This window comes from Netta rufina (genome assembly GCF_964035555.1).
Source record: "Netta rufina genome assembly, chromosome: 1".
NCBI classification, from domain to species: Eukaryota; Metazoa; Chordata; class Aves; order Anseriformes; family Anatidae; genus Netta; species Netta rufina.
This window is the reverse complement of record NC_140123.1, coordinates 40,080,090-40,088,220: the sequence shown is the minus strand read 5'-3', so window position 1 is coordinate 40,088,220 and position 8,131 is coordinate 40,080,090.

Here is an 8,131-nt window from a genome sequence, read left to right as displayed (position 1 = left end):
TAATAAACTGTCTTTATCTCAACACATGGCCTTTACTTTCCCATTTCTCTCCCCCATCCCAGAGAGGGAGGGGGGAGGGTGAGCAAACGACTGTGTGGTGTTTAGCTGCTGGCCAGGTTAAACCACGACAAGTGGTTATTAGTCAATCTTATTTCTTTCAATTTATTATCAAAATCCAAATAAAATTAGTTGGAGAAACAGTGAGAAACAGTGAATTTGAATTTGTGATGTGGTAATACAGATTTGTGTAAGGGGTGGAAGGGAAACCTGTGAACCAAGCAATAAATAAAACTGAAATGGGTTTTGATTTGTTCTGTAATTGAAGTGACAAGAAGAATAAAATTTAATATTAACAAATATAAAGTAAAGCACACAGAGTTCAAAATTCATAAGTCAGTCACAGAATGAATTCAACTGAACTACAATATGACCTCCAAGTGACCTCAGAGCTACTTGAGATTTCTGCCTCTGTATGTCTAGGCATTGCAAAGAAGTAACTTAACGATGGAAAAATCCAAAGCTAAGATACACAATTTAACTGGCAGAATATACGGTCTATTTTCTGTTTTGTTTTGTTTTGTTTTACATCAATCTTATGAACTTGATGTATTTTAAACAAGAGTACCACTGCACAAAGATCTACAGTGGAAGCTACACTTAAGTTTTGCTGAAACATAAGAAGCAAGAGTTACAAAAAAGATATATCTATTACAGAACAAGGACAGAGAGTCCATGCTTTGAATAACTTTTATTTCACTCTGCTGTTTTCACAAGACTTTCTGAAAACACTTGCCTTTCTTCTCCCAGTAACCGTTACAGAGGAAAAAATAATATACATATATATATAACAAGAAGAAATGAGCTCCAGAAATATGAAAAATATAAGTTCTACATATAAAATAAAAAAATTAACATATTTGTCCCTATTTCAAAATGTCATAAGCTTTTATTTCAATGGCATGTCTATGATCACTTAGTCCTGTATCTTGGAATGCATAGAAGTTCCCTAACTGTATTCTTGTTGAAGTAAGATAAGAGGCGATTGGCTCCGGGGCAGATGTGTTCTGCAGCGGAGCGGGGGATTGGGGCAGGCAGGGCTTTTTTTCTGGCATCAAGGCCATTTGAGGCAGCCAAGGGAACCACCAGGACCCAGCAGCCCTCGTGAAGGAGGCTGATAGGGCGTGAGCAGAGGCAGCAGCACCCCCTCACCGGTCGTACAAAGGCAGCCCCTAGGGAGCGTGAGTGACCAGGAATGCAATGACCAGGGCCAGCAAACAGTGCGGGGCACCTCAGTCAGAGCAGGGCGTGTCAGTCAGGGCATGGTGTCAGTTTGCGCGGCAGTTTGCACAGGCTGGGCAAGCAGGGAGGGTGCCCTCACAGCACTTTTCCAACAGTCTTCCCAACAGTGGTTGTAACCTGCTTGTGAAGAGCCTGGCCGTGGTATTCACCAGGCAGAAAGCTATGGCCTCCACATCTCTTGAGGCCTCTCCAGCCACAGTCACCAATGTGGCTACCCAGACAGAGGTCTCAGGGAAACACGTAGCTGTCCAGGCTTCAGGGTGTGCCCAAGTCTTCTGTCAGTGTCTGACAGCGGAAGTGGGTATGCCTGTGGGACATGTGCCCAGGTTGAATAACTGCTCAGCATGGTCCTGGAGCTTCGGGAGGAGGTGAGTAGGCTGAACAGCATCAGGGAGTCAGAGGAAATTGACTGGTGGAAGCATGATAAGACAGACTTACAAGCCTGCCACACCACAAGTAACAAAGGTTCCTCTATCCCACCAGGCAGCCGCTACACAGAAGAAAAAAGTTCCCCCATCCCACCAGGCAGTAGGAGGGGACCTAGGCCAAGGTGGGGAATGGAAGCAGATTTCTGCTCAGAGTGGTAGGTGAGGACTCTCCCTGCCCACCTCACCTTCCTATCTACCCTTACATAGCAGGTAAGAGGCTCTAGAACATGATAGTCAAAACAACGATGTAGATGAAAGCCCATCCCAATTGGAAGGGGCGCCTAAGGCAAGGCAACCTACCCCCTGCATCACTACATCTTTTGTCAAGAAAGAAAGAAAGGTTATTGTCATAGGGGACTTCCTTCTGAAAGGGACAGATGGCCCAATATGCCATCCAGACCCAACCCACAGGGAAGTCTTCTGCCTCCCTAGAGCTGGGGTAAGAGACATAGCTAGAAAAGTCATTCACCTGGTATGGCCCTCTGACTACTACCAGCTACTGTTTTTTCAGGCTGGTAATGATGAAAAGTGAGAAGTCTGAGAGCGATCAAAAGGGATGTTAGGGCCTTGGGGCAACTACTAAAAGGATCAGGGGCACAGGTTGTGTTTGCCTCTGTCCTTCCAATAGGGGGGATCAATGCTGACAAGTGGGTTCATCACATTAACACGTGGCTTCAGGACTGGTGCAACCAGCAGAACTTTCAATTTCCAACTCCAGCAAGAGCTTGGGTTTGGGTTTGTCTTTCTGTTTGTTTGTTTGAACATACTCTGCTGAAGATCCTAACAACTTCCTGCAACATTTCTGACTGACTGACATACTAAAGAATATTTGCAACCTGTTCAATTGACTTTTTCTTTCCCAAATATAATACTTTCTTCTTCTTTAATCATTTCATATCATTTATTCAAGTTATAAATTTAGAGTAATAATACTGTCCTTGTATTTGCTGCCATTATTGATTTTCTGTATTATGTCAGGTTTTGTTAGTTATATAACCTAATACCAGACAAGAATAAACTCATAAGGGATGATGCCTCTGTTTCCGCTTTCACTGAAAAGTATGATATTTGCTATATGTATCAAGTCATTAATTTGTAAAAGTTAGCTAATGAATTATTAGCTAATTAGCAATTTCATTTTTTCTTATGATAAAATCATGCATATTTTCCAAAATCATCAGCAATGCCAGACTACATCCTACCCCTACTTTTCTCTTTCACCTTAGAAAAATTACCCTGGAAAAGGAAGAATATGACCTTAATATATGTAACCAAAACAGAGGTAGGTTTTACCAATAAATTAGAAGTACATGAATCAGATAGTATTAGCTAGTCATTAACTTAGCTGTAAGCACGGTAATGCAGTATAACTGAATGTTTTAATTCAGTGGCCTAGTGTAGCCTTTCACAGAATCACAGAATCACAGAATCACACAGAATTTCTAGGTTGGAAGAGACCTCAAGATCATCAAGTCCAACCTCTGACCTAACACTAACCAGTCCTCCACTAAACCATATCCCTAAGCTCTACATCTAAACGTCTTTTAAAGATCTCCAGGGATGGCGACTCCACCACTTCCCTGGGCAGCCCGTTCCAATGCCTAACAACCCTTTTGGTAAAGAAGTTCTTCCTAACATCCAACCTAAAACTCCCGTGGTGCAACTTTAGCCCATTCCCCCTCATCCTGTCACCAGGCATGTGGGAGAACAGACAAACCCCCACCTCACTACAGCCTCCTTTAAGGTACCTGTAGAGAGCAATAAGGTCACCCCTGAGCCTCCTTTTCTCCAGGCTGAACAAGCCCAGCTCCCTCAGCTGCTCCTCGTAGGACTTCTTCTCCAGACCCCTCACCAGCTTTGTTGCCCTTCTCTGGACTCACTCAAGCACCTCAATGTCCTTCTTGTAGCGAGGGGCCCAAAACTGAACACAGTACTCAAGGTGTGGCCTCACCAGAGCCGAATATTTGCTAATAACCTGGTTATTAACCTGTTAATCTTACTATGTGAACTAGACCTTGACACTCCATGTCTCTTATTATGATGTACAGTTTGACATGAGATAACAGCAAAGCCTTGAAAATATTGGCATATATTGAAAACACAGAGATCCCAGAAAAAACAGTTAACTGGGAGTAAAGTACCAGTCACTGAAGAAGTACAAACTTCCAAGAACTGAGGAAACAATTTGCTTTAAGGGAAAAATCAACAGCTAAGCAAGAAAACAAACAAAACAACAACCAAACAAACAAACAAAATAAACCAGTCAAGAAAAAGGATAAGGACTGGTGCCCTGGAAAGTATATGTATACAACGTATAGTTCCGAGGTGGAGGTGAAGAGTTAGGAACTGTCTATAAAGTCAAAACTCTTATAGGAGGTACTAAATTTAAGATGAGTAGGGGAAAGGATGCATACTTTCATTCCCATATCAATTTCTAAAAAGCTCTCAAGCTTGGCTACCTTCATGTCAAAAACATGTTGCCAGTGACTATCCCTGTAGACATCAACTGTCCAGCTCAGTAGCATTAAACACTCACAGACAATTCAGAAAACATCTACTAAGGGTTAACATAATATGTGTAATATATTTGAGTAGTATAAAGTGTTGTTAATGAATGTCCAGTACAGTTAGGTTTAAAATGTTAAAATATTTTAATGTTAAAACTTTCCCTTCCCTTCCCTTCCCTTCCCTTCCCTTCCTTCCCTTCCCTTCCTTCCCTTCCCTTCCTTCCCTTCCCTTCCCTTCCCTTCCCTTCCCTTCCCTTCCCTTCCCCTTCCCTTCCCCTTCCCTTCCCTCCTCCCTTCCCTCTCTCTTCCTTCCCCTCCCTTCTCTTCCTTCCCTTCCCTCTCTCTTCCCTTCCCTCCCTCTTCTCTTCCCTCCTCTTCTTCCTCTTCTCTTGCTCTTCTCTTCTCTTCTCTTCTCTTCTCTTCTCTTCTCTTCTCTTCTCTTCTCTTCTCTTCTCTTCTCTTCTCTTCTCTTCTCTTCTCTTCTCTTCTCTTCTCTTCTCTTCCTCTTCTCTTCTCTTCTCTTCTCTCTCTTCTCTTCTCTTTCTCTTCTCTTCTCTTCTCTTCTCTCTTCTCTTCTCTTCTCTTCTCTTCCCTTCTCTTCCCTTCTCTTCCCCTTCTCTTCCTTCTCTTCCTTCTAACCCTTCTCTTCTCTTCTCTTCTCTCCTTCTCTTCTCTTCTCTTCTCTTCTCTTTCTCTTCTCTTCTCTTCTCTTCTCTTCTCTTCTCTTCTCTTCTCTTCTCTTCTCTTCCTCTTCTCTTCTCTTCTCTTCTCTTCTCTTCTCTTCTCTTCTCTTCTCTTCTTCTCTTCTCTTCTCTTCTCTTCTCTTCTCTTCAGAAATGAAAGATTTCATCTTCAGCAGAAGATGAAATATTAATTGTTCAGCATGGCTCCGTACAGTATGGAATATCACTTTGGCCAGTTTGAGACAGCTGTCCTGGTTCTGTCCCTTCCCAGTTTCTTGTTCACCCCCCAGCCTCCTCGCTGGCAGGGCAGTATGAGAAGCTGAGAAGTCCCTGACTTAGTGCAAACATTGCTTAGCAACAACTAAAACATCAGTGTGTTATCAAAGTTATTCTTATCTTAAATCCAAAACAGCACCATACCAGCTACTAGGAAGAAAATCAACTCTATCCTAGCCAAAACTAGGACATATGTTTGTCTACAATCTTGATGAGGGTGTTGATTTCATCCCCAGTCAGTTTACAGAAAACACCAAGTTGGGCAGGTGTGTTAATCTGCTTGAGGGTAGGAGTCTCTGTAAGGTGATATGGATAAACTGGATTGATGGGGCCATGTCATCACATGACATTCAACAAGGCTAAATGTCAGGTGCTGCACTTGGGTCATAACAATACTGTGCAGTGATACAGGGAAAAGGCTGGAAAGTTCCCTGTCAGAAATGACCTGGAGGTGCTGGTTGACAGCTCACTGAACATTACCAGGAGTGTGCCCAGGTGGTCAAGAAGGCCAATGCTGACCTGGCTTGTATCAGAAATAATGTGGTCAGAAGGACTAGGGAAGTGATTATCCCTCTGTATTCATCACTGGTAAGACTGTGCCTTGAGTACTGTGTTCAGTTTTGGGCCCTCGCTACAACTGAGTTGCTGGAACAAATTCAGAGAAGACCAATGAAGATTGTGAAAGGACTAGAAAACAACACATATGAGGAGTGTCTGAATGAACTAGAGTTGTTTAGGTTTGAGAAAATGAGGCTGAGTGGAGACCTCATTGTTCTCTACAAATACCTGAAATTACGTTGTTGTGAGGTGGGTGTTGGTCTTTTTTCTCAGATGACAGTTGATAGGGACAACAGGAAATGGCCCTAAGTTGTGCAAGGAGATGTTTAGATTAGATGTCAGGAACAATTCCCTTCATGGAAAGAGCATTGGAGCTGGCTGCCCAGGGAAATGGTAGTCATTGAACCTGGAATTTAAGAGATATGTGGATGTGGTGCTTTACTCATGGACTTGGTAGTATTATGTGATAGACCTGGTGATATTATTTTCCAGCCTAAATAATTCTATGATTCAGGAGCACAGGAAGTGTTTTTCCTCAATCCTCCAATTAATGGGGAGAGACAGGGAAAGAAACAGATGACCACAGGTCATCAATGTCTGTCTCCAAGACTGGTATCTATACAACAGTTTGGGTTTTAATAATCATCGAAGTCTTTGAGACAAGAGCTCTGCTGGAGCCTGACAAGATGCACTTGTTTCAATAGGGAAAACATTTCTCAGCCTATAAATTTTATGAATTGTTTGACAGAGTTTTATACTAGGATCAGTGAGGAAAGATACCATTAAGAACACTGAAGTTAAGCCAAGAGATATTATTAGAATTACCATGTGAAGGTGGCAAGGCTAATGGGAACATCTACGCCATTCCAGGGAGGTTTCAAGAAAGAATCATTTTTATTCTGTATTCTTTATTCTGATACTAAATTTGTACCCACTCTCATGCTTCATGATCCTACATGTAAGACAATTACCAGAACCAGCTCCTTCCTTTTTTAAATATCTTCATATTCCTATGATTTAGTTCTGTGGAAAAAAATAAAAATAAAAAGGGAAAGGGAAGTAGGCAGGGAAATACATACTGGTAATATTATAGGAATATGGTTCAGGATTGCAGGGAGGCAATCAGGAAATCCAAGTACAGCTGGAGCTGAACTTGGCTAGAGATGTAAAAAATAACAAGAGGGGTTTCTTCAAGTACATAAGAAAGGAAAATAAAAGAGACTGTAATCTTTCACTGATGAGTGAAATAGGAGATCTAGCTACAATCTACATGGAGAGGGCTGAGGTGCTTGACAGCTTTTTTGCCTCAGTATTCACTGGCAAGTGCTGTAGATATACTGCCTCAATCACAGATTCCAAAGGCAGGGACTGGGAGAATAAAGTACCACCCACTGTAGGAGAAGGTCAGGTTTGACATCATTTAAGGAACCTGAAGGTACACAACCTGAAGGACTTGACGAGATGCACCAGACAGTCTGTAGGGACCTACTAGATGAAGTTACTTAGCCATCACCTATCATATTTGAGAGGTGGTGGCAATCTGGTGATTGCCACAAACTAAAATCCTTTAGTTTGCTTTTAGTTTCTCTCTCAGTATTCTAGTCTGTTAGTAATAGGCAATAAATTATATTAATTTATTATTTAAACTCTACGTCAAGATTGTTTTGTCTGTGACAATAATTTGTGAGTGATCTCCCTGTCCTTATCTCAAGCCTTGAGCCCTTTTCATGGTATTTTTTCTCTCTTTCCCTTAGAGGAGGGGGAGTGAGTGAGCGTTTGTGGTGGAGTTCAGTTGTGTAGCAGGATAAAAACATGACTCCACACAACATTTTTATTTCTAAAATAGAGACATATGGATTTGGCAGACTGACCAGTCAGTGAATCATGAATTGGATGAATAGTTTCACTCAGAGTAGTGAGTGGCTGAATGTCCAAGTAAAGGTCAGCGATAAGTGGTGCCCACTAGGGGTCTGTACTGGGACTGGTATTAATATCTTTGTCAGTGATGTGGACAGTGGGATTGAGCGCATCCTCAGCAAGTTTGTGGGTGACACCAAGTTGAGCGTGGTTGACATATTGGAGGGAAAGGATGCCATCCAGAGGGACCTGGATAGTTTGGAGAGAGATGCCCATGCAAACCTCATGAAGGTGCAAGGTGCTGCACCTGGTTCAAGGCATTCCCAAATAATGAATGCAGGCTGGGCAATAAGTGCATTGAGAGCAGCCTTGCAGAGTATTACTTTGGGGTATTAGTGGATGAAAAACTGAACTTGAGCCAACAATGTGTGCTTGCAGCCCAGAAAGATGAGCATATCTTGGGCTACATCAAAAGAAGTGTAGTTAGCAGTTCAAGGGAAGTGATTCTCCCCTTCTACTCTGT